The sequence below is a fragment of the Rhinichthys klamathensis genome, unplaced genomic scaffold, assembly GCF_029890125.1.
Source record: "Rhinichthys klamathensis goyatoka isolate OS25496 unplaced genomic scaffold, OSU_Roscu_1.1 h1tg000690l_1, whole genome shotgun sequence".
Classification (NCBI taxonomy): Eukaryota; Metazoa; Chordata; class Actinopteri; order Cypriniformes; family Leuciscidae; genus Rhinichthys; species Rhinichthys klamathensis.
In genome coordinates, this window is record NW_026607117.1 from 161832 (window position 1) to 186511 (window position 24680).

The 24680-nt window shown below is 38.7% G+C and overlaps 1 protein-coding gene across 9 annotated transcripts in view; it reads left to right on the forward strand.

Moving 5' to 3' along the window:
* The first annotated feature begins 1454 nt into the window (after positions 1-1454).
* LOC130076798 (glutamate receptor ionotropic, kainate 5) overlaps positions 1455-24680 on the forward strand; it is a 121951-nt gene continuing 98725 nt past the window's right edge. The window contains exons 1-4 of one of the 9 annotated variants that reach the window (XM_056242038.1): positions 17481-17758; positions 18053-18096; positions 20732-21825; positions 21976-22292. The gene's annotated coding sequence lies outside the window, so the exon portion shown is untranslated. Of the gene's footprint in view, positions 1523-17479; positions 17759-18052; positions 18097-20731; positions 22293-24680 lie in introns of those variants that run through there. The other 8 variants (XM_056242035.1, XM_056242039.1, XM_056242043.1 and 5 more) reach the window with 8 other exon arrangements.

Here is a 24680-nt window from a genome sequence, read left to right on the forward strand (position 1 = left end):
CACTACAATGCTAAAAAAAAACTGGATTATTGACTAGGCTACTGTGTACTGTGTTCATTAGTAGTTACTTCATAGTTATTTTTCTTGAACCTTAATTAATAGATAATTAATGGTAGTTCTTCAGGAGGTATGACAGAATATATTAGTTATTGATTAACTAACTGTAACTTAACACAATCATAAAATTCTATTACATACTGATTAGTTAACACATCTTCCTTAGTAGTTAACAGTAGTGAAGAAGTAGTTAATGAAGAATTACCTACTAGTTCTTCAATAATTCCTTATTAGTTATGCAGTAAGTAAGATACAGTATTCTAAAGTGTTACCAAATATATTTCTTTATGTACGTAATTATGGAGGAAATATTAAACGGGAACATATATCTGTTTAGTTGCAGAAAATGATTTGAATAGCCTATACAATACATATTAAAATAAGCCTGTTAATATATTGTATGAATGTTTCAAAGTTTACCATGCATCATCTTGGAAATCAAGCAGTCAGCATTATTTGTCTGAATAAGTTATGATGCGTATTTTATTTCCTGATTGAGCAACATCTCTTTTAGACTCTTAAAGACAGTGCAAATTCTATGGCGCTTTACTAGAATTACGGTTTCCATACGAGTTAAGTGTTTTGTAGGCTATATGTTGTTGAATGAATTATTAATTTAATCATCGTTTAAATCATTTGCTTCGAAAATGCATGCTGCATGCTGTTAACAAAAGAGGTAAAAACTATATAAATACTGTTCGTTTTCTCACACAAACCGCTCGTTTCGTGACTTAGGCCATCAATGTGTACTTACATTTACGAGTCATTAAATCATGTTTAATTTGGACTTCTCTGTGCATGCTCTTTGAGGAAGTTACCATAGACCTGCATTATATGACTGACAGACAAGAACGGTTTGACCTAAAAATATCAAAATTGAAACTACTGTAGAAACAAAGACATCTACATCTTGGATGTCCTTGAGGTAAGCTAAAACATATCAAAAATTAATTTCGAAGTGAACTATCCCTTTAAGTCACTGATTACTGAAAGCCTGAAAGTTCCACTAGATGTCTTTGGCACGTTCCTGAGAAAAGTAGAGAATAATTCATGATCAAATTATTCTTTTTAGTCATATCATTTCAATTAATCTTTTGATCTAGTTCACAAGACTAGTCTAAATGATTTGTTCATGAATTGAATGACTCTTGGGATAAAACTCATGGCTCATGAATCTTGAATGACTTGGTGTGGTTGCAGTGGTTGACGGCTCACGAGAGGGGAACATTATCAGCAAGTAAAAATGTTCGGGGTTTTTTCCCCACACAAAGCTCACACACAAATCAGTTGCCTTCAGAATACTTGGACTATAGCTCACAACTCGTACATATTTTTATGATGTTTAAATGGCACTTTTAATATATACATTTCTAATTAATTGTAACTGGAAACACATTATACGAAAATCTTCCTTTTTTGTTCCACAGATTCAAAAAAAGTCTTGTGGGTTTGGAAAGACATGAGGGTGAGTAAATGACAGGATTTTTTCTTTTTCTTTTTGCATGTACTCTTTAAATAAAAAGGTTAATTTCTGACAGTGGTGTGGAGAAGTTGAAGGTTAACAGGAGAGACGGGGCACTTAACCTCATACAGCCCCGGAGGGCAGAGGTGTCATGTGGTACATGGACTACAGTTCAAGTGTCAGGTTAGATGTAGTGACCTTCTATGTAGACAGCGCGTGGGAGTCTTGAATGACAGGGGTGCAATTATTTCCAAGTAATTTTTTTGCCTCAGAAATGTCTACTTCCTTTGTGCAGTGCTGCTTCTGGTGAGAGAATGCAGCGATCAACTTTTCCGCTACTTCACCTAAACGCAAAAATCATCTATGCACAAAATAAGCCTTCATATGCCATTGAAGGTTAACAATGGTGGGCTGTTCCATCAGTGACAGTGAAGTGTTGCGGCATTAAAAATGTGATCACCGTAGTCAAATATAAAGAAGCAAGAAAGAGAAGTGAGAAACAAACCAATGGCAAAGCTAATCAAGTCTCTGCCTGGGGCACAAGGCTAACAGACAAACTCATAAAGAGTCCTAAAAGCTCTGGAAAATGCACTTCTGCTTAATGGCTTCCATCTTAAATTTTGCCCTTCTTGCTGCTAAGCCCTGCATTGAGCGTTTGATTGCTTCTATCTGATGTATTATTCACATTATGCTGAGAGAAGAAATACCATCTAAGTTATGTTGATGTGCACCCTTATCATTTGTGTTGAAACCTCAATTTCACACCGTGTGAAACAGGCATACTGTTGAACGGATGGATTTTAAATTGACTGGAGATTTTGTGACTGTTTATTTGAAGACAAGGACGATTTCAGTTAGTGTTTATAATGGTGAAACATTGTGTGCTTTGTGCAACCCATGTTTTTACATTTGCCGCAATTCAACAGTGGAAACTGCCTGTAGTGACCTTTGAGTGTGGAATCTTTCTTGGTTTGTCATTTTTATTATTTGTTATAATAACATGTATTATTATTATTAATTTAATTACTGTGACAGTACCATGGAATAGTGATTTATCAGAGGGTAATACCATGCAGAGGTGGGATACTCGAGTCATATGACTTGACTCGAGTCGCAATTTTCTGCACTTGAGACATACTTGACTAGATCTCGGAAAAGACTCGACTTGACTTTAGACTTGCTCCTTGTGACTTTAGACTTGACTCGGACTTGTGCCTATTTGCTTGAAATGACTTCTGGAAATTTTTTTTTGTTATACGTCATAAGAGGGAGCGCGGGCGGTAATGCACTCACTCTGTGTGTTCGGGTTGAGGGAGAATAAAACGATTCACGGGACTCCCGCAAACTAGAAATATCTATGAATAAAACATAAAAACGAATACATTTTTATTCATCTGTTGCAGAAAAGTAAGGGTGCTCCGATTGATCGGTCGCCGATCATAATCGGCCGATAATTGCTTTGGGATGTGTGATCGGCGGTCTCTATAAAGGCCGATCCAGAAAAGCCGATCAGATGACGCAAAACTCGCGAGACAATTTTTTTACGCACTGGTAAAAATAGCTTCACCGGTCTGGCAATTCTATTCTACAACAGGGCTCTCAAGTGTCAAGCATTGAGCGTGACAGTCACTCATTTCGGTCTTTTGTCACGCTCTCCCGCCACACATTGTATTTCTCACGCTGAAAAACTATTTGTAATATATTTAATATGCCGCAGCGGCCAAAACTCTGAACGCGCCGCTCTCACTGTGGAACCATAGACAGTATAAGAAATGGACAGAGCCATCTCATTGGAACTCAGTTGAGACAGTTGAAGCCCATTTTTAGCGATTTTTGAGCACTTCCGTTCCTGACGCGCAGACTCAAACCGACTCAAACTAAGCTTGATGACGTGAGCAACCTGTCTGACAGACGTTACTCTTCTAGTAGCTGTGCGTGAAAATTGCCAACGTTAATCTTGCAGAGACGGGGAACTTGAGCAAAGAGTTCTTTGGCGCGAGTGAGCAGGAGTAAGTATTCCGTTGCTTTTATGGACTCATTATCTATGGGCTTCTCCCTTGACGGGACGTCCCCCCGATTGGCTGCGATCTTCTCCTCCTGTCTGTACGGTCATTTCTGTGCAGCGCGACAGAGAGTCGAGTGGTTATGACGCAATCGTTAGCCTATTTTTACTAAATCTGTTTCTACGGGGCCATAATGTAACATAGAAGGTAATGGAGCACTTTATACATTGTCGTGTTTCTTTAGAAATAAATAATGGACAAATGGAGTCTTTAAACGCCTCAGATGTAAAGTTATTCGCTGTCAAAGTGACGCCAAAATGAATGGGAGTCAATGGGAATGCTAACGCAAGTGAAGTTCTGCTACAACATGGCGGCACCCGGCCGGCTTCAACTTCCGGTCGATGGATTACCCCCTTGTGTGGAACCGGCATGAATCAAGCGCGTTTCCTCTGGTGTTGTTCGTCGAGCTACACAATAGCCAATCAGAAAATAGCACTATTGTATCTGGGTAAGATTTAACGCAACAACCAATGACAAAAATGTATCCAACCCCCGTGCGTCCGTCAAATCACTCGTACATATTTTCTCTCATCAAAACTGAATAGGTTCATCAGCGGTTACAGTTATATCAAGCAAGGATACGTTTGTGTTTTATTTTGTGATTACACCGGAATGAATAAGAGTCCGCAACGGCGATAGATTGAAGCGCGCGTCCGAGTGAAGACTGCGCGAGACACAGAGCACTGTATCCATGACACCTGACACTGATCGCCGCGGCAACGAGCGCGCAGCTTGAGTTCAAAAACACATTTTAGCGCTAGATTTCTTATTTAATAGCGAACTTAATGCATAATCTGCTAGTTAACTGAAGATGTTTTATTTATTTATATTAGGTACATGGTGGGACAGACTTCACCGGATCTAAAAAAATCTATCTAAACATAGATATGACCCGTAGTGGGGACTTTCTTAATCTGTTTAAAATAATTTTGCAAGGGTTCTTCACACACACACACACACACACACACACACACACACACACACACACACACACAAAGGTTTGTCTACCTCTCTCTTCCTCTCTAAATGCCCACAAAATCTGACGAAGCATCCCAGAAAAAAGCAAAGTTATAGATACAGATATGGAAGTTTTTTTTTTTTTTTTTTGTTGTTGTTGCTGTGCACTTTACTACCTGTGGTCCTTTAAGTGTATTAGAAAAACTGATGGCTGACTGACTCTAAACTAAAAACAGCAACAAAAAAAGGCTATAGTCAAAATAATGTTTAAAGTAGTCTAAAGCTAAATTTAAAGACTCAGATGTTCTGTCTTTTATTAATTTTATTTTATATTCTACAGGAAAGTTGTATGTCAAGCCCTAAGCTGCTCCCAATAACCAAGCTTCTATGTTAATACATGTTGCTTGCAAATAAATACACAGGTGTCAGTTCATTATGCATTGTCTTCTCTTAAATGTAATACTTAATGTACATTGTTGTTAAATATAGTTTAATAAGTAATGCTAGATGATAAAAAGAAGTCTTTAAATAGACCCTGTAATTGGTGATCGGTATCGGGTGATACAGCTTCCAGTAATCGGCGATCGGTGATCGGCCCCAAAAATCCTGATCGGAGCACCCCTACAGAAAAGCAATAAGAACAACTAAAACAAAATAGAAACGATTTACAGGCCAGATGTTTCTATTTATAACATGTTTGCAGCGATGAGCGATGTAGCCAATCACAGACATATGTGTTGATTTCTAGGAACGCAATGGCCAATCAGAAGCATTTACGATGGACTCTCCTCACCGCTCAAAACAGACTTTTTGTTCAGTGCTGAATTCTGTATGATGGCAAATCCTCTAATTATAACAAACATAGTGTATATATTATGAAAGCTTCATTGATAATAACAGAGTGTGAGATCGCGATGAACTGATGTCAGCTTTTTAGGAATTATTAAGGGAGCGCAGTCATGCCAAACCTTGCACGCAGTATAGCTGCTTGCTTTTACGTGTAACAGTGGTTTGTGTGTTAATGCCCTTTTTTAACAGTCTATGGAATGCTTTAATAACAAATAATTTATCAGGAGCATTTAAGCTCAATCAATCAATAATTTATTGCCATGTCAACTAAGTTGATAGGAATTTGTCTTGGTACAACTCTCAGACATAAATAACCAAAAAACAGACATCATAAGTACACCAACAATGAACCCAACAATCCCCAGCAACCATAGGACATAGGACCAAAACCCTGCAGACATTAAAAAGGACAATACCCTATGGCAGAGAAAAAGCACAATGCATACAGTTAATGAGGTGCTGCTAGCCGTCAGTGCAAATTCAGATATCTGATAGCCAGAGGGAAAGTGCTGTCTCTAAAACGTGATGTAGAAGTTTTAATGCTCCTATATCTTCTTCCTGATGGGAGTAGATTAAAGAGATGGTGAGCAGGATGAGAGTGGTCCGCTATGATGTTTTTAGCCTTTCTGATAATTCTAGTGGAGAAGAGTGAAGAAAGTGAAGGGAGGCTACAGCCTTTGATTTTTGATGCTCTGCGTACTACTCTTTCCAACCTAGTTTTGTCCTGAGCGGTTGTGTGACCGAACCAGACAAGCATGGAAAAAGTAAGGACACTTTCAATTGTTGACCTATAAAAGTGGAGCTGATGTGTATGGTGGCGACACGTAGGCTAACTTGAAAGTAAACCCGCCTTTTTGCGGGCGGGAGCGGGACAAAACATAAATGTTGTGGGCGGGAGAAAGTAATATAGAAAGTAGTTGAGAACGTCAGTTATAACGACCCACATATTAAAAAATAGTCGGGTTTAAATCATTTAAATTATTAGATTTGTTTTCTTAAAATTTCCATATAATATTTTGTGTTATGGGATCAAATCACCTGAATATTTAGAGTAAGAACATACAAACTTTGGCATACAGTACTAATTTAGAATGCAATATCTTTTTAGTTTTTTTTTTTTACAAGATGGGAAAAGTTTTATTAATTCTTGTTTACTTGTGTTCATTTAATTGATTCTTATTGATTTTTATTGTTTCTTAATGATATTTTATTTATTACACACAAGTTAATTTATTTATTTTTGTAACCCATCAGCCCTCTGTGTCTAAATAAGTAATAAAAGTCCCAGAGTTAAAAAATGTGTAAAACTAGCCTGTGTACGACTTGGTATGACTTGATGACTAAGTTGCGACTTGACTTGACAAAGAGTATGACTTGACTTGCATTTAGTGACTTACTCCCACCTCTGATACCATGATACATGTCCAAAAAACCCATGGTAGCACGGTACAAATTGGTGGACTTAAACTAACCATTATCTAATTATATTTTTTATGTGCTTTCATTATAGGTGTAATTAAGAATGACATTTTTTTTGGAATTTGCTGGGTAAATCACGTCTCATGGACGGATAATGGGAACATGTGGTAGAGCATATTGAAGGATGTAATCTCCACTAAGCTTGTTGCACATATTCCATATGTCCAAAGTGGTACCGTATTAAATTATGAGCTGGAGACTCACCTTCCCCCACGTCGCCCCACAAATCACTGCGTGCTTTTGAAGTGAACGACATTGCATAATTGCAGATGGTTGTCCAGATGGTGATTATGCTCACCTTGAAGATGACCACATGTTTTGGCGAAGCTCACATTGGGCTGCTCTTGTTTCGATTCACCCTTTCAAAAGTCATTGAGAAAATTTTGCACACGAGCCCATGTAGATTTCACCGTTACATTGAGTCTGAACCGCACTGAACTTTTGTACGTGTCGGTTTGCACGCTTCATTAATCGCAGTGAGCCTCTGGTGTTGTGTGTTTGGAAGAGCTGCTGTGAGTTCGGTCTCTCTCTGATCATTTTTCCTCCCTCTGATTCGTATCATCACATTGATCACTGCATGTTCCACATATACAGCAAATGATGGATCCCCGCTGTACACGCCCTCTGTGAAACATCATTCCCTTCTCTCATCCCTCCTTTTCTTCTGCTGTCCATTCTTCCTTTTCATCTAATCCCTCTTTCGTCATCTTTTTCTCTCCGTCTCTTCTTCAATTTATCCCTATTTTTCTTTCATCTCTTCTTTTACATGCCATCTCTGTGTCACCTCATTATTTCTTGTTCAATCCCATTTCTTTTTATTTATCTCATCCCTCCTTCGTCATCTCTTTCTCTCTGTTGTCTCTTCATCTCATCCCTCTTTTTTCATCTACTTTTTCATGCCATCTCTTTTCTGTTGTATTTGTCAGCTCAATCCTTTTCATCTCTTCTTTTCAACTCATCCCTCTTTTTCTTTCATCTCTTCTTTTTCATGCCATCTTTTCTCTCTTTTGTATTTGTCACCTTATTCATTCTTGTTCCCCCTTTGCTTTTATTTCTGTTCTCTTTCATCTCATCCTTTTCATTCCATCATTCTCTTCTCATTTTTTCATTGCATCTCTTTCTCATGTCATCCAATTCCCATCTTTCTCTTCTATCGTAGTAGTAGTAGTAGTAGTAGTAGTAGTAGTAGTACTTTATTGATCCCAGTTGGGAAATTAAAGTGCATTAGCAGCAATACACGAAGACAGTAAAGTACTCACAGTACACACAAAACATACTATATTACATCCCAAACTTTCTTTTTTATTTAACTCTTTTTTTCCTCTCTTTGTTGTCTCTTTTCATCTCATCTCTTTTCTCTCATTCTTTCATCTGACTCTTTTTTACTCTCTCATCCTCCTTTCTCTGTCATTTTTTTCATCTCCAATCTTTCTTTCGCCATATTCCCCTTTTCTCTCCGTCTCATTTTATCCCTCTTTTTGTCTCTAACCTCCCCATAGGAAACAAAAATGAATCTCTTTAATACCTTCGATAGTCTCAACCCACACCAGAGAGCGAGAGCAAATGGAGAGTCGTTTGCTGCTTCTCAGACTTTTCCTCCTGAGAACAAGACCTCAGTAATCTCTTTATATCATTTTCTTTTCTTTACCTTTCTCCTGTGTACACACACACACACACACACACACCTCCATATCCTAATATCTCTATCACTGTGGGCTTGCTAAGGTGACTCTACCTGCAGTGTCTCTGCCAGGAAGTGTATAAGAGAGGACTTAACTGCACATTCATCCTGTGTTCACATCTGCACATGCGTGTGAACCTGTCGGTCCGTGCCCTGCTCTGCTCGCCCTCCTGCCGTCTGTGAGTCCGTATGAGTCAACACAGTGAATGTGCATGAATTTACATGTGTGAAGCCTCACAGGCGCCCTGCAGTGTGTGGCATTATCTGTGATGGAGTGTGTGCGCGCATGTGCGCTCGCCATACATCTTCATCAGTCATGCTTAATGCTTCATCTCCGCATTTGTCAGTATTTTGCATCAACATTCCCGAGCTTCCCTTCCCCTCTCCTCCTCCTGCTCTTCCCTCCCTCTTTCCATCGAACCTGCAGCCCACCCTTCTCCACCTTGTCTCTCTCTCTCTCTCTCTGCATGGCTCACTATCTCTCGCTCTGTCTCACTCACTCATTGATAGTGGAGCTCATGTGACCGGAATGCTGATTGGCTAATCACTATTCCATGGATGAGGTCGTGTTGTGGGATGGAATGGCAATCTGTCTCTCTTTCTATGAACAGAGGGACCACACAGTCAACTCTAGGAGAACAGAATGAGTCTCTCTCTCTGTCGTCTTCTCTTTCAGTCCAGCTGACATATATAGAAGGCAGATAGTGGTGAACTTGATAACGTTTCATTTAACCTGGATTACTTTTCTTTTTTGGCATGGAGGAGAGTGTGGTAAGCTGTGCCACTTTTCAAGTTCTTCTCTAGTCATGAAGAAATGGGACATTAACTAAAACTAACTCCTAATATCTTTTTAGAAAGTTGTAGAAAGTGGTCCAGTGAGTCAACTTGCCCCACGTTAGGAGTATAGCTGAACCCTTTGGAAATATATGAATGATTTGCATTCAAAATAATTATGTGAACAAGAGAACAAGGCTAATTTTTTTATGCACAATCACATTTTCTAACCATCCAATTAAAGGTGTAATAATCGGAGTAGGGCTGTTGCATTATCAGATCACTACATTATTATCACCAAAATAATAGTCAAAAGAATTCACAATAACAACAGTGCGATAGCTAAAAAATAAATAAAATGCTATCAGCTACGTTTCATTTTTAACTTGCTTAACTAACTTTGTTTAGTCTTTTTTAGCCAATAAATCACACTGAAAATACAAGTGTAGGGAGCTGGATTGAGAGTTTGTAACCATAATTGTACAAAAGCAGAAAAAAAACCCGTACTGTTGCTCTGCCCTTCCTGCAGACTGGGGTGTCTAACACCCCTTCTTTTTTATGGAAACCAAAAAACTCCTACACTGGCGAGCTAACTTTTTTCGGATGCTGGTAAAGTGTTTGACTTTCGTCTGTCATCTCCTTGACATGATTTTGTGCGGCAATAGTAGCTACTTACTGCATTGTCGTCTTATTTTTCTGTTTAATGATGGGTGGCATCCAGCATTAAGGTACAAAATCGCCACACACCACTGTATGTTGGAGTGCCAATAGCTACTGGTGCTGGATTTAGGATATTATCATAACCGATCAGTATTTCTTTTCTTGGGGTTATCGTCAATATTGTGACACTCCTAATCAGGATATTTAAATGTATAGTGAAACAAATTTCTATATTTCCCTATCCCTGAAGCAAAAGTGATTTAAAATAAAATAATTTTTTACATGCCATGTAGAAAAATGACTTTTGTCATTGTTTGTCATGTTTAAAATATGTTGTGCAGTAAGAACGCATGAAGTGACCATGTAAACAGGCCTATTCTTTTACTGTCACTTTTGATCAATTTTATGCATCCTTGCTGCAGTATAATTTCTTTAAAAAAAATCTTAACGACAATACAGATTTATTATATAAAAACAGGGGTGAGGTGTGTATGAGAGATGCAGAATCAGATAAGTTAAACTGCAATTCTTAAAAGACTGATATAGATGGACATAAATTATCAGTAGATATGTTTTCCGTCTTAAAGTTGTGTATTTTGTTGCGTGTTTTGTAATTGTTTTCAAATAAATCTGACAGGATGTGCTATTTTGCACGTCTTAAAAACAAATCATCAGTAGATGTTACTAGATCATTTTGGACATGTAAGTGCCACTAAGATTGTGTTTTTATAAACACAAACCTAAATCAAGGCTCTTTGTGCAAGTGTTTGCTAAATGACATTTTATTTACTATAACTTCTTTGATGGTAATTTGCAGCCGATCTTGCTTTTATGTGTTAACAAACACAGCTGATGATGGGTGACCTAACTGTCCACATTTATGTACTTAATTGTTGCTTTTGTTGTGATGTTAAAATGAATGAAAATGACAGCACCAATCAAGCAGTCTATCAGAGGCTGGTTTGAGGGCATCACATTCATATCTCTGTGTATATGACAGTATTGGCATGCTGTTTAAAGGGGCTTTTCGGAGTTTGATTGGTCTCCTTATTTCATCTTTCCTTTTCTTCGTATAACTATCAGGCCCCTATATATACACATGCGCCTGTATGATATTTATGCAAAGTCTACTGTCAACACATGACCCTATAAATGACTTTATACTTCAATCTGATTCCTGCATTTCCCTGATCTGCACTAAAGAGACTGAGGTGTTCATGCAGCAGGCAGTTGTGCGTGTCTATGAATTTTAAAATCCTTACTAAGTTTTGAAATATGGTCTTGTTTTTTTTAGTCATGTGAATGATTTTGCATTTATTTGGAGAATCGTAAATTCAATTAAAATGTATAAACTGTGTAATGCGCATCTAATAACAGAGCTAGCAGAAATGTAAGGAAGGGTCAGGAAACCTTTTGTCGTTTTCTGGGGATGTTCACTGTTACCAGTTTCTAATTGATTTCTGTAGAGGAACTGACAAGGTATTTACAAAAGATTTGGCTATTTTCAGAAATAAAAAAACATGTTTGAAAACGTGTTTTGTTGTTGATGATGATGATGATGATAATAGGAGAAAACTGGCATTTTTTATATTAGATAAAATTAAAAATGTATACATTAAAATGTATACATTTCTAGATTACTCTTTTTATAATGTATTAATAAAGTGATAATATACTAAAGGACAAAACACTACACTTATGGTGTGTTCACACTTGGCATGTTTGGTTCGATTAAAATGAACCCTGGTGCGATTACTCTTAGTGTGGTTCATTTGAATAAGTGTGAACGCTGCCATACAAACCCTGGTGTTAATCAAACAAGCTAGCCGAGACCGCTGAAAAGATGGGTCTCAGTCCGCTACCAAACAAACTCTGGTGCGGTTTGAATGAAATATGAGCACAACTCGGGGCCAAAGACATGTAAACGAACCAAAAACAGGAAAATTAGACCCTAAAAAAGAAGACAGAATGTTCACACAAATCAGTTTTTTCTCGGTACAGGCATCAGAACCGTGTCTTCTCGCAGCAGATCTTCATTTGTGTTTGTGACTGAGGGATTCCTGTCGCTGTTTTGACTCCTTTACACATTTTATAAGCTCTTCACGAGTTCTCAGCTGGTCAAAATACCATCATATGTAGGCTACGCACATACAACCAGCACATTTAGCCCAGCATACAGCATCGTTTTGGATGTTCGGTAAGTCCAGTCACGAGATGTACATAATAAAAGCTGAACGTATTCCTATATCTTTAGGTTCGGTGATAAAAAAGCCAATCAGAATGGCTAAGCAGACCTGGAAAAAAAAAAGTTTTTGGTCCGGACCAAATAAACCAAGCGAACCATACTACAAGTGTGAACACATCCTTTAAAACTTATACTGACTTGTTGACTTACTGATTTTATCTCGATAGCAAAATGCATCAGTGCTTTTCACTGAACCTTAATGGATTTAGTTTCCCATGCAGCTTATAACGGAACAAAATAGCCTGTGTGAAGCTGAACGATTACTGAGTTTGCTTGCCATGTAGATGCAAATGTCTTCAATATAATTAAAAATATATATACAATTAAATAAATGAATATAAAGTACATCTCAAAGTTATCTTGTGTGCCATGTTGTTAACTCCTGATTGTTGTAGGGTATTTCGTTCCATGCTCTATGCCTGTGTCATTCTCCCTGAATAATGGTAAATCTATTGCTGATTTATATGAGAGATTATTCCATAGAAAATGCTTGCTCACTTGATACAGGTACTACTGTAGTACAAATCACCTGAAGGGCACTAACCTTTTTTAATGTAATATTCAGGGGTCAATAATAGTTTGTGAAGGCAGTTAGCCTTTCATCTCAATGGCCCTTTTGGCATTTTGGTTTTTCTGCGCTCCATGTTCCCTCCCTCCTTTCTGCTGCTTTAATCTCAGGTGAAAACACAACCATGCATTACATACATCAATATGTTCCTGCTGCGAGATCTCATTTCCTGCTGTCACCCGTGCGGACCAATGTCCCAGCATTCCCACGGCGAGAGCTGACTCTACTAGAACAGAATGGATGGCTCATGCTAATGATAATAAATCAGGTACGTCGTCCAATCAAAACACTGTTTTGCATCTGTTTGTGGTGCGTTCTGTGTCTTTTCTGAATGCCATGGAGAGTATGTTTGATTGTGTGTGCCAGAGGAACTTGTGTGGGTGTGTATGTTACAGAAAGAGAGGGGAAATGAGACAGACAAGGGACTCACAATAACCAATTCCCTACAGGGCATCACTCTGAGCTGAAGGAAGAGCGAGAGAGAAAACTGTGTGTAAATGCATGTGATTGAATGAGACCGTACATAAGAGACTCCTGCAGTGATGAGTTTAAAGCCTCTACCTTATGTTCAAACATGAAGTTATGTGTTTTAAAATGAGCCCAAAAAAATAATAATGGGGCAGTACACCTATTGTTGAAATGTATTATAATTTTCTTAATACTACTTTTTATTATTATCATCTTTTTATTTTCTCTCCATGATGTCATTCCAAACCGTTGTGGGTTTTTTTTCTTCTGTGCAGCACAAAATAAGACATTTTGAATAATGTTCACACTGCTCATTTTTGTATAACAAAAGCACCATAAAGAAGTAAATGATTACAATTTTAATTTTTGAATAAAATATTTATTAGAGAGTCTAATTTTAATGTTTGGGAAATGTCTGCCAGTGCACACTAAATATTAAATTAACTAGTTTAATATGAATTAACTGATTAAATAATTAAAAAATAACATAACATTTTTTAAATAACAAAATATATATAAAGATTTTTTTTATTTTACATGTTTTTATTATATTACATTTGATATAATACAGTGGGGAGAACAAGTATTTGATCAACTGCCGATTTTGCAGGTTTTCCCACTTACAAAGCATGTAGAAGTCTGTAATTTTTATCATAGGTACTCTTCAACTGTGAGTGACGGAATCTAAAACAAAAATTCAGAAAATCACATTGTATGATTTTTAAGTAATTAATTTGCATTTTATTGCATGACATAAGTATTTGATCACCTACCAACCAGTAAGAATTCCGGCTCTCACAGACCTGTTAGTTTCTCTTTAAGAAGCCCTCCTGTTCTCCACTCATTACCTGTATTAACTGCACCTGTTTGAACCCGTTACCTGTATAAAAGACACCTGTCCACACACTCAATCAAACAGACTCCAACCTCTCCACAATGGCCAAGACCAGAGAGCTGTGTAAGGACATCAGGGATAAAATTGTAGACCTGCACAAGGCTGGGATGGGCTACAGGACAATAGGCCAGCAGCTTGGTGAGAAGGCAACAACAGTTGGCGCAATCATTAGAAAATGGAAGAAGTTCAAGATGGCAGTCAATCTCCCTCGGTCTGGGGCTCCATGCAAGATCTCACTTCGTGGGGCATCAATGATCATGAGGAAGGTGAGGAATCAGCCCAGAACTACACGGCAGGACCTGGTCAATGACCTGAATAGAGCTGGGACCACAGTCTCAAAGAAAACTATTAGTAACACACTACACCGTCAAGGATTAAAATCCTGCAGCGCACGCAAGGTCCCCCTGGCTCAAGCCAGCGCATGTCCAGGCCCGTCTGAAGTTTCACAATGACCATCTGGATGATCCAGAGGAGGAATGGGAGAAGGTCATGTGGTCCGATGAGACAAAAATAGAGCTTTTTGGTCTAAACTCCACTTGCCGTGTTTGGAGGAAGAAGGATGAGTACAACCTAAAGAACACCATCCCAAACGTGAAGCATGGAGGTGGAAACATCATTCTTTGGGGATGCTTTTCTGCAAAGAGGACAGGACGACTGCACCGTATTGAGGGGAGGATGGATGGGGCCATGTATCGCAAGATCTTGGCCAACAACCTCCCTTTCCTCAGTAAGAGCATTGAAGATGGGTCGTGGCTGGGTCTTCCAGCATGACAACGACCCGAAACACACAGACAGGGCAACTAAGGAGTGGCTCCGTAAGAAGCATCTCAAGGTCCTGGAGTGGCCTAGCCAGTCTCCAGACCTGAACCCAATTGAAAATCTTTGGACGGAGCTGAAAGTCCGTATTGCCCAGCGACAGGCCCGAAACCTGAAGGATCTGGAGAAGGTCTGTATGGAGGAGTGGGCCAAAATCCCTGCTGCAGTGTGTGGAAACCTGGTCAAGAACTACAGGAAACGTATGATCTGTACCAAATATTAAGGTCTGCTTTTCTGATTTATTAAATAATACTTATGTCATGCAATAAAATGCAAATGAATTACTAAAAAATCATACAATGTGATTTTCTGGATTTTTGTTTTAGATTCCGTCACTCAGTTGAAGAGTACCTATGATAAAAATTACAGACTTCTACATGCTTTGTAAGTGGGAAAACCTGTGTATCAAATACTTGTTCACCCCACTGTATATAATATGAAATTTTATATACATACACAAAACAAATTTGATGAGCCAAATTCAAAGCTTTGTTTAATAGCCGATTTACATGCAAACTGAATGGTAATTGACTTCTATATGAATGTTGCTTCAAACCGCTAAAACATACATGTTGTGACTGACATACTCCTCAGTCGTAATACACAATGTCTCATGGCTTATTGCTCTATTATTCATGTATGTGCATGTGTATGCATCCATTCTTGATGTTTTCCAGTCACTGTGTGTGACTGATGTGATTTTTAGGGTAAAGCCGCCGTTACACTAGACTTTGAGCTCCATTGACTTCCATTCATACCTCATGCAGTTGTGTGGGTAGGAGCAGATGTTAGATTTTGTGATTATTGTTTATTAAAAACAGAATCCCTAAAGCATGACATCATGTCTAGTTTGTTGTGGTGTGTGAAGTAATATTGAAAAGGTCCTCGGGTTAAGGCTAAAAATACACAATGTAATTAAGGGATAGTGGTTTTTATCACAAAATAAACCTCAACAGAGTGATTGAGAATATGTACCTGATAATATAATATCTTGTATCATCCTGAAGGTTTATTTTGCAATGTCAAGCTAAACATAATTTGATACTTGTTATTCCGCAAGGATGCATTAAATTATAAATGTCTTAACGGTCACTTTTAATTAATGTAATAGGTTTCCATCTTAAAGGGATAGTTAATCTAAACATCATTATTTACTCACCCTTATGTTGTTCCAAACCTGTAGGACTTTCATTGAAAATGATCTTTTTGATAAAATCTCTGAGAGTTTTCTGTCCCTTCATTGACAGCTACGCAACTACCACTTAAACACTTCAAAAAGTTCATAAAGAGATCATAAAACTAATCCATATGAATTGGGTGTTTTAGTCCAAAAGTCCAAAGAGACATGATTGCTTTATATGATGACCAGATTGAATTAAGGCTTTTATTCACATATAAACATTAATCAACTACTCACACATCAATTGTGGTAAATGGAAGCTCAAGTTCACTTGAAGTGCAAGAACCAATGAGGTTCATTATTGTGTGTTACGCAGCAGTTTGAGCTTCAGCCAGAACCAATTAATTCTATAAACTTTAATCATAAAATAAACAAACAACAAAAAAGGTTTTTTTTTGTTCCTCACGGACAACTGCTGCACAAACATAAACAAAACCCAATATAAAGTCCAGCCCTGGTCCTCTCTCATCCTTCACTGTTGTCACTCCAACTTTTATCCTTACGGAGCTCCTCCTTGAGACTCGAGACCGGTGTGGTGTGCAGGTGACGCTTATTAGCACTCGTGTCACCGGCCTTGCTCCGTTCCCACAGCTCTCTGCCCCGCACTGCGTGCCACAATCTGTTCATCATATAAAGCAATCGAGTAAAATTTGGACTAAAACTCAATTCATATGGATTAGTTTTATGATCGCTTTGTGAACTTTTTGAAGTGTTTTTATTTTTATTCATCAAAGAATCTTGATCAGTTTTCAAAAAATATTAAGCAGCAAAACTATTTACATTGATAATTAGAGATGTTTCTTAAGCACCAAATCAGCATGATTTCTGAAGAATCATCATTGTAGACTTTTGAACAGACTTTGAACAGTAATGGTGACATTATTATGTGAGTAAAAAGTGATAGACATGAATCATGAGAGACATGAATCTTGTTAGGAAGGACATTGTTTGCCTGGAACAAGAGTCAGTTATATTTTATTTTTATTGCCATATGTGCTGTACATATTTAAATGGTGTTCAACAAATTTACCAGCTTATACTATATTTAGTCTATACTTCAGTATTGTAACTTAACAAGTTTCCTAATTTATCGTTTTCAGAAAGAATTGTATAGTACTAAATGTGGGAATTATCCTTGCCAAGTGTGTGTTTTGATGGAGAATAAATCTCAGGAGATAAATGTACATTTTGATGTTTATTTTACAGTATTTGTGGGAGTGAGATTAAACATATATGAGTTAGAGAGATGGGGAGAGAGAGAAAGATGTGCTTCTGATTGGATTAGAGGCAGTGCCGAAGAGACACTGAGAGAGAGAGAGAGGGAGAGAGGGAGAGAGAGAGAGAGAGAACGAACGAGAGGGCACGAATGCAGTTTACACATTAGCCCAGCTGCCAGATTTTACAGCAAGCTCAATTCTGCCGGACTGGAACAGGGGGCCGTGAAACGGGAGGATGGCAAGGACGCAGAAAATGAAGAGAACCCACCATTGCATTCTCTTGGGAAATGATCTGAGGTGAATAAACAAAAACCGCAGAAGAGGCTGAGAAAGAGAGAGGCAGAACGGGGGAACCGAGGAGGAGGGGAGAGCCTAGCGTTCTCTGAGGTAGCGCCTGTGGAGCCTGCTCATGCCGCTGCGTGTCTGCGTGTGTGTGTGTGTGAGTGCATGCGTGCTGACATGTTGATTTATAGCTGCATGTGTAATTCTCTAAGACTCCCATTAGCAAGTCATTTTGCATTTATGCATATGACCGGGACTGATGCGGGGAGCTACTCGGACACTTGAGCTCATTTGATATTTTCGTCTGATCTTCTTCGGTTTCGCTTTTTTTTTGCACACATTCATAATTTCAGTCCTTTTGGCATTCTTTTGAGGTTTGTCTCCTTCTCTCTCTGCCAGTGCAGTAGACTTTCACCGCCTCAACTGAAGGAAAAGAGCCATGGGTGAGTGTGTCTTGCTTTTCCCGTCTGTTCTTCATCCCTCCTTTTTTTGCATGATGCACTCTAAGTTGACCGCAATCATTTTCCTCATCCCTCTTTTTTTCCAAATCCCCCCTTTTCTGTTGTCCTTTAGCCATTTTATCCCCTTTCATCATCTCCTATACTCTTTCTTTCTCTGTCTTTCATTCTTTCTCTCATCTGTCACGGTCCCCCCTCCACTCTCCTCATCGGTCCCCATCTGCCCATCCCTCAACAGCCATTAACAACTGTCTGTGTCACAGGAGCACTCAACCTAAACCAATGCGCTCAGGTCAAACACATCCTTCACACATGCTTCGCACAAACACACACGCAGTACTCGGATATCGTCACGGCAGTATATGCGTCTGCCGGTGAACTCTGCTTGTATTTCATTGGTGAGGCAGGGAGCGTCCAGATTGATGATGATTGTGACAGTTTATCCACGATGCTGTGCTTTTTCTGGCTATGCTACCACTGCCTCTAAGTGTGTGTGTGTGTGTGTGTGAAGGTTATTTAACTTAAGCACCTGAGAGGAAGGGGAAGCATACAATCACATATATAAACCACAAATTTTGGGTAAAGCAGCTATTATTTTATGGTGTACAAAAATCACGAGATCTCTTTAATATCTCAATTGTTTCTCCTAGACAGCGAAGAGACTAAATGGAGACCAAATAGAGACTTCTCAGAGATTCTCAGATTTTTCTAACGACCTAAGTAACCTCACATCGTGTCTAGAGTTTCACAAGAGATGTCATATTCTGAATCAGTATGAAATCAAATATTTCTCATCAAATTCTAGTTATGCTATCCACATTAATTGAATAGCTGTATATTCGTACTGTATGCCAATTATTCTCATTTGTCTCCATTTTTATTCCCCCAAGTTATCTGAGACCTCCATTAAAACTCCTGAGCGATGAAAGAGCATCCACTGAGCAATAAAATTCCCTCAGTTGCTAGTCTACAATAATATGAGGATCTCCCTCCTCTTGACAATACAGATATAAGCTCAACCATTCCTAAACAATTGTAAAAAAGTACAAAAGATAGCAAAAATATAAATCAGCGATGTTGAGAAAGGGGATTTATCAGAAGCTGCCTTATCGCCTGCGTGACGCGATTCATAAATTACCCTGAAATAGAGTTGTGTGATAGAGTGAAATACCATTGTTGTCTCTACCTCAGTGTAACTGAGATGATGCAAAGCATTGGATTTATCAGGGAAATCTTCAGAGTTGTGAATCCTTTTCTGAGCCGCTATCTCAGACAGAGAGGGGCAGGAATAGAGGATGACAAAGCAGACCGAATTATGTTTCACTGTACCACATGCGAGAAGTGCAAGAGAAAAACGAATCTCGTTTTCAACCTCTCACCTTCGCTTGGTTTCTTGGCACGATGCTCTGACTCGCTCACGGAAGCATTAGATCACACAGAGAAAAGTACAGAATGTGATCTCTGTGCCCTTTACTGAAGTCTTTGTTAATATGTGTGCCGAAGGTACAGAGTTTGATGTCTGCTAGGGCTCAGACCTATTGATTTAACATGACAGCTTTTAAAATGGTGTAATAGGCCTTTGAGTAGGCAAAAACGGACTGGTTTGGCTCAATGCATGATCGGATAATCCTAAAAAGTGCCTTGATTTACCTGTTACATGGCATGTTTTTCAAGGACAAATGCTCTGACATGCATTTGAAAAGACAGTGTTTTCCCTAGAGTCAAATTTATTTCAATTCTTTCCTTTTGTAAAACATATTAGCACAACTGTCACACAGAAACCAGAAAAACAGATCCAACATCAAGATTAAAAATACATCTTTCTCAAAATAATTGTAAAAGCAATACTTTATATTAGCCAAACAAACCAACAATTGTGGCCTGTACATACCTAACCCAATAACCTCAAAACAAATCAAATTTGACTAGAGAGCCAAACCATAATGCATTTTAATGGATTAATGTGTTTACAGCGTTAAGCACTCAATTCTCATGCCATGATGTAAAAAGCATCAGCTTGTGAGTGTTCATGTTTAAAAGCACAGTAGATTGGTAGATTGACAGATTTAGAAACATGGCAGCCACTTGACCAGTTTCCCCTCTCTCTTTATTCCAGCTACGGCTAACAGGCTTACGTAACGTTCAAGCATACAAGGAGCCAGTGTTTCACTAATATTTATCACAGAACATTTTACATACGGTCCCTCGTAACACCACTTCACTCTGAAAATATAATCACAGCGATTGTTCTCTGCTCAAAGCAGTAGCATTGGCTTCTCACTTTATCTGAAGGACAATTGGCTGTAATTACTTTTTACATAGTAAAAACTGAGCTTGAAGCTTGTATGTAGGATTAGAGGTAAGATTATATTGAAATGTTAGTGACAGAAGAACACATAAAAAAAGTGTGAAAATTGAAGGTAAGGACTTGGGAAAGGTATAGGGAGGAAGAATGTCGATGCAAGGACACCATAGAGTAAGAGGTGTGCGGTTGCACTCATAAAATGAGTAAGTAATGGAAAAAGACCATTCCGCCCCACTCTACATCCCTGGCATTACATCATTATGTCTTTTCCTATTTTAATTATATGTTCCTAATTGTCTGTTCCTCCGGCTCCAGGCTGTTTCCTGCGCTGTAAAGGCCAATTTCTCCACCCTTGACGCGTCTTAACGCTCCTGCCTGCTGACAGCAAGTTCTTCTTCCAAACATCCCCAGACACTCTCAGAATGCACCTACTTTCCTGCCAGCAAAAGCGCAGTGACAGGATCGCAGAGACTTAAGGATATCTGGTTTAAAAAAGTCGGCTGAGGAAGTAGGACCGAAAAGAAAGAACAAATCCTTGATTAGGATTTTTTTTTTTTTTTTTATCACTTGACGTTTACTACTACAAAACCATCCAGCGCTTTAAGTTGGAACGGAACCCTGAGGGGCCAAAGGAATAAGTGTCATCCAATCATACCAAGATCCTTTGATTTCATATCGCACAGAGAGGATCCTAAGCGTACCATTCAATGGGAGATAATTGAACTTCTTGCCTCGCAGGCAGCTGAAAATGGAGAAGTAGAGGTTCAAGTGGTTTTTCTGGGAGATAAGTTCAAGAACCCCACCACTCAGGATCAGATTGGAGGCCGGCTCTGACGGCGACCTTCCACCGATCTGTGCGGTTTTCTTTCTTTTTTTTCCTGTTTGTCCAGTTCTGAGAAGGGAAAACAGATTTTGGGATTGTTTTGTGCTAGACCTCAGTCAGATGTTAACTTTTAGACTGACATTCAACAGTTTTACTGTGTAGGTCTAGAAAAAAATAAGAAGAAGAAATTGGATTGAGAAGGCTGTTCACCAGCAATCTGGGGAAAACAAAGGACATTTTATTAAGTGGCTTTTATTTCACTATTCAGATTCAGGTAAACTGAAAGACAGAAGGAGAACAAGACCAAAAAAAGCAAAAAGGGGAGGGAGGGGGCCAGATGCCACAGATCGTCGTTAACTCCAACCTTTTGATCAGTTAAGCTTCTTTTTCCATTTTCGTCGTCTTTTCATCTCGAAAATTAGATTTCTTTTGTTCTTTTTTTTTCCAGATGACCCTTACATCTGTAAGGGAGATCGTAACACATTGCTGTGACTGAGATAAGGTGGGGGGGGGGAAAGGAGGGAGAAGTTTTTTTTCCATAGCTGAAAAAGAATGTTCTGTTGCCTTCTCATTTTTGCAGTTTTGGGTATTTTTCTTGTCACTCCATCTCCGTTTTCATCCCCCTCTCCATGCCTCTGGGAGAGCATAGGAGGGAATTGAGTTATTTCATCTCCACTGGAATTTTTTTTATTTGCTTTCCCGACTGATTTTTCTTCTGTACTCCTGTTTGCCCCAGACAAAATGCTGTTGTATCTAAAGTCAAAATCAGGAACCTGATAGTGTTTGGCACAAGATTCCACAAGGAGAGCCAGGCAACGAGAACAAGAGACGGAAATCTTCTGAAGCCTAACCTCCGATCTTAAAAAGCGTGAGATCTGCTTTCCCCCTTCCCTCTCCACCACCACCACCCCCTTTCCCGTCCAGTTTCAGACGTGTCCTCGAATATTCCTTCCTTTTTCCCCCGGAATCTGTCAGCATTCCCGACGGGACGCAGCCAGCTTGTATCCGTGCCAATCCTTTGATATTAGCTCCCGGTGTCGTCTGCTTCATTCTGTGAGTAGATCGCGCTCTCTCCTCCTGTCTGTGCTAGTGTGTGCAGTCATGTGTGCGTGTGTGTATTTGACTTTGGCTCCATATGGTGTTCAATCCCCTGTGTAGCTTATCTATCATCTGTTTATGTGAGTATGTCTGGGTGGGTGTTTGACTTGAATGTGTACGCTACGCTAACGAAAAAATGAGTCAAGGTTAATGGCACAGGCTTCTGTGCTGGGCATAGTACACAGCTTGTTTTCCGTAATGGACAAATATATGTTCTGCTGCAGATACAGTGTGTTTGTAGAGGCACGTATGTAGCAGGTGTCACAAGCGTAATGTTCTCGTGCACATGTACCTTGTAGGCTATAGGGTGACAAGACCATGATTAGTTTCCGGAGGTTGTGCGCTAATGAATGCAAATTGATGTAGATGTGCTCAATAGAAGATAAAAGTTATTTTGTGGCGTGTCTCTTTATAAAACAAGCACAGTAGAGTGGCATATTTATTCTCTGCCAGTCAAAACTGCACTAATAGATGTGTCTTCGGCATGAAGTTTTTGTTCAATGGAGAGGTTTATGGAGTAAGCTGTGACGATAGCTATTCATTCGTAATAAATGTGATTGACAATGCTGTTGCGACGTGAGATGATTGTGTTTTTTTTTTTTTGCTTTGCCCCCCAGATTGAACAGCTGTGGTCTCAGTCTCTTCTCTCAGCCTTTTTTCCATCACTTGCTCAATCAGTGTCTGGACCTCACTTGGGCCCGGCCAATAATTGAAAAGCTATATTGATATTCTGCTCGGGGGAGATGGAGGGGAAAAAAATACACTTTTATTTACAGTTAATTACATGGAATGGGATACAAAAAAAAGTGTTTGTGAAACATTAGGTTGGAGCATCCTGTCCAGTTAATTGTTTCAAAGCTGTTAGCTGGGCTTGAGAATGACTAGAAGGTTTTTTGGTTTACTATGGGCTGACCATGACTTGTTGCCTGGTTGGTAATAAGCTTTGGGGAGATGAAAAATGATGCTGACAGGACAGCAATCTGAACAAAAATGGGGGTTTTGTGTGGTGGGCCACCGTTCAAAGAGGATGTACATCTCAAATGACAATTGAATTTAAAATATGTTCAAAAGGAAACAGTAGTGGAGGTGTACTTTTCGAAGAATCCATTTTAGGCCAGGGCTTGAGTGATTAATTTACCACACACGTTGTTCTTAATCATTTAAAAGGGCAGTTTTGTTCCTAAAGGCAATGTAGTTTTGTAAATGTCCAGTTTTGTAAATGTCTTTATTCTCATTTGCTTTCTGTGGAATGACACCTGTTGGCTGCCTCCTGTTGAAAGTGTGTGGTTGCTAAAGGTATTGCTAGTCTCAGTTAGATTGGGCCCTTTACCAAAATGCCATGTGTTCCTATCTGTAGTCCTGGCACTGCACAGGTCAGCTGCTGCCATACTGGTCAACATCTGTTGCACTCTTGATCATAGCAGGTCCAAGTTATATTGCTTGTGAATTGCAGGTTCATATTTTGCTTATTCATTCCAGAGAACTCTTGCAGAGAACTCTTCGTGCAAAAAGATACTGCAACACGTACAGATTGCAATATAGATCATAACATACAGATTTAGAATCTCTGCTGTTCTGCCTACAATAACTTTCTAGCAATGCATTTTGGTACATGGTTGGTTGACAGATAAGGTGAAAGACTTAGAATAAGAAAGAATAAGACTGATCTATTATCTATACTTCACTAGGTTTAGTAATTTAGTAGCATGGAGAACAAGTATATTATATCTATTTTGTTGTCCATTAGTGGTGTAGTCCTAATAAAAAAGTGGTTTACTATTAAACCAGTCATAGTATAATATTACAAGCTTGTGTAGTCCCTACCAGGCATTTATTGTACTCCTTAAAAAGCTATTTCTTTAAAAGAAAATATCTCCCTTTGCTTTGAACTTTGAGCTTCGTAACTTTGCAGATGTTGTTTAGGCTCAAACAGCAACATTACACACTAACTAAAGTTAGGAAAGTGAAATCATAATCAACCACCCCTTTAAACTGCAACAGTTTTAAACAACAAAAACTAATACTAAGACTAATAAAACTAATACTAAACTAATGTAAGTAAAAGGTTCTCGAGCTTACTGCAGGCTGAGGCAAGTAAACAGTCTAATTATTAATTACAAGCAAAAGAACAAATAAATTAATTATACAAAATAGTTTTTCTGATAGGTCTAAATAGTAGGCTACAGGCTACTACAGAAATATACTACAGACATTTAATAAAGTAATAAATGTAAAAATAAAATCTCATCATAATCTTAATTGTATGCATTAAATATACAGTGATTAAAGTAAATACCTAGTTCTGGCATGAAACTCTAGATGGTGCAGGCTGATAAGTCTGAC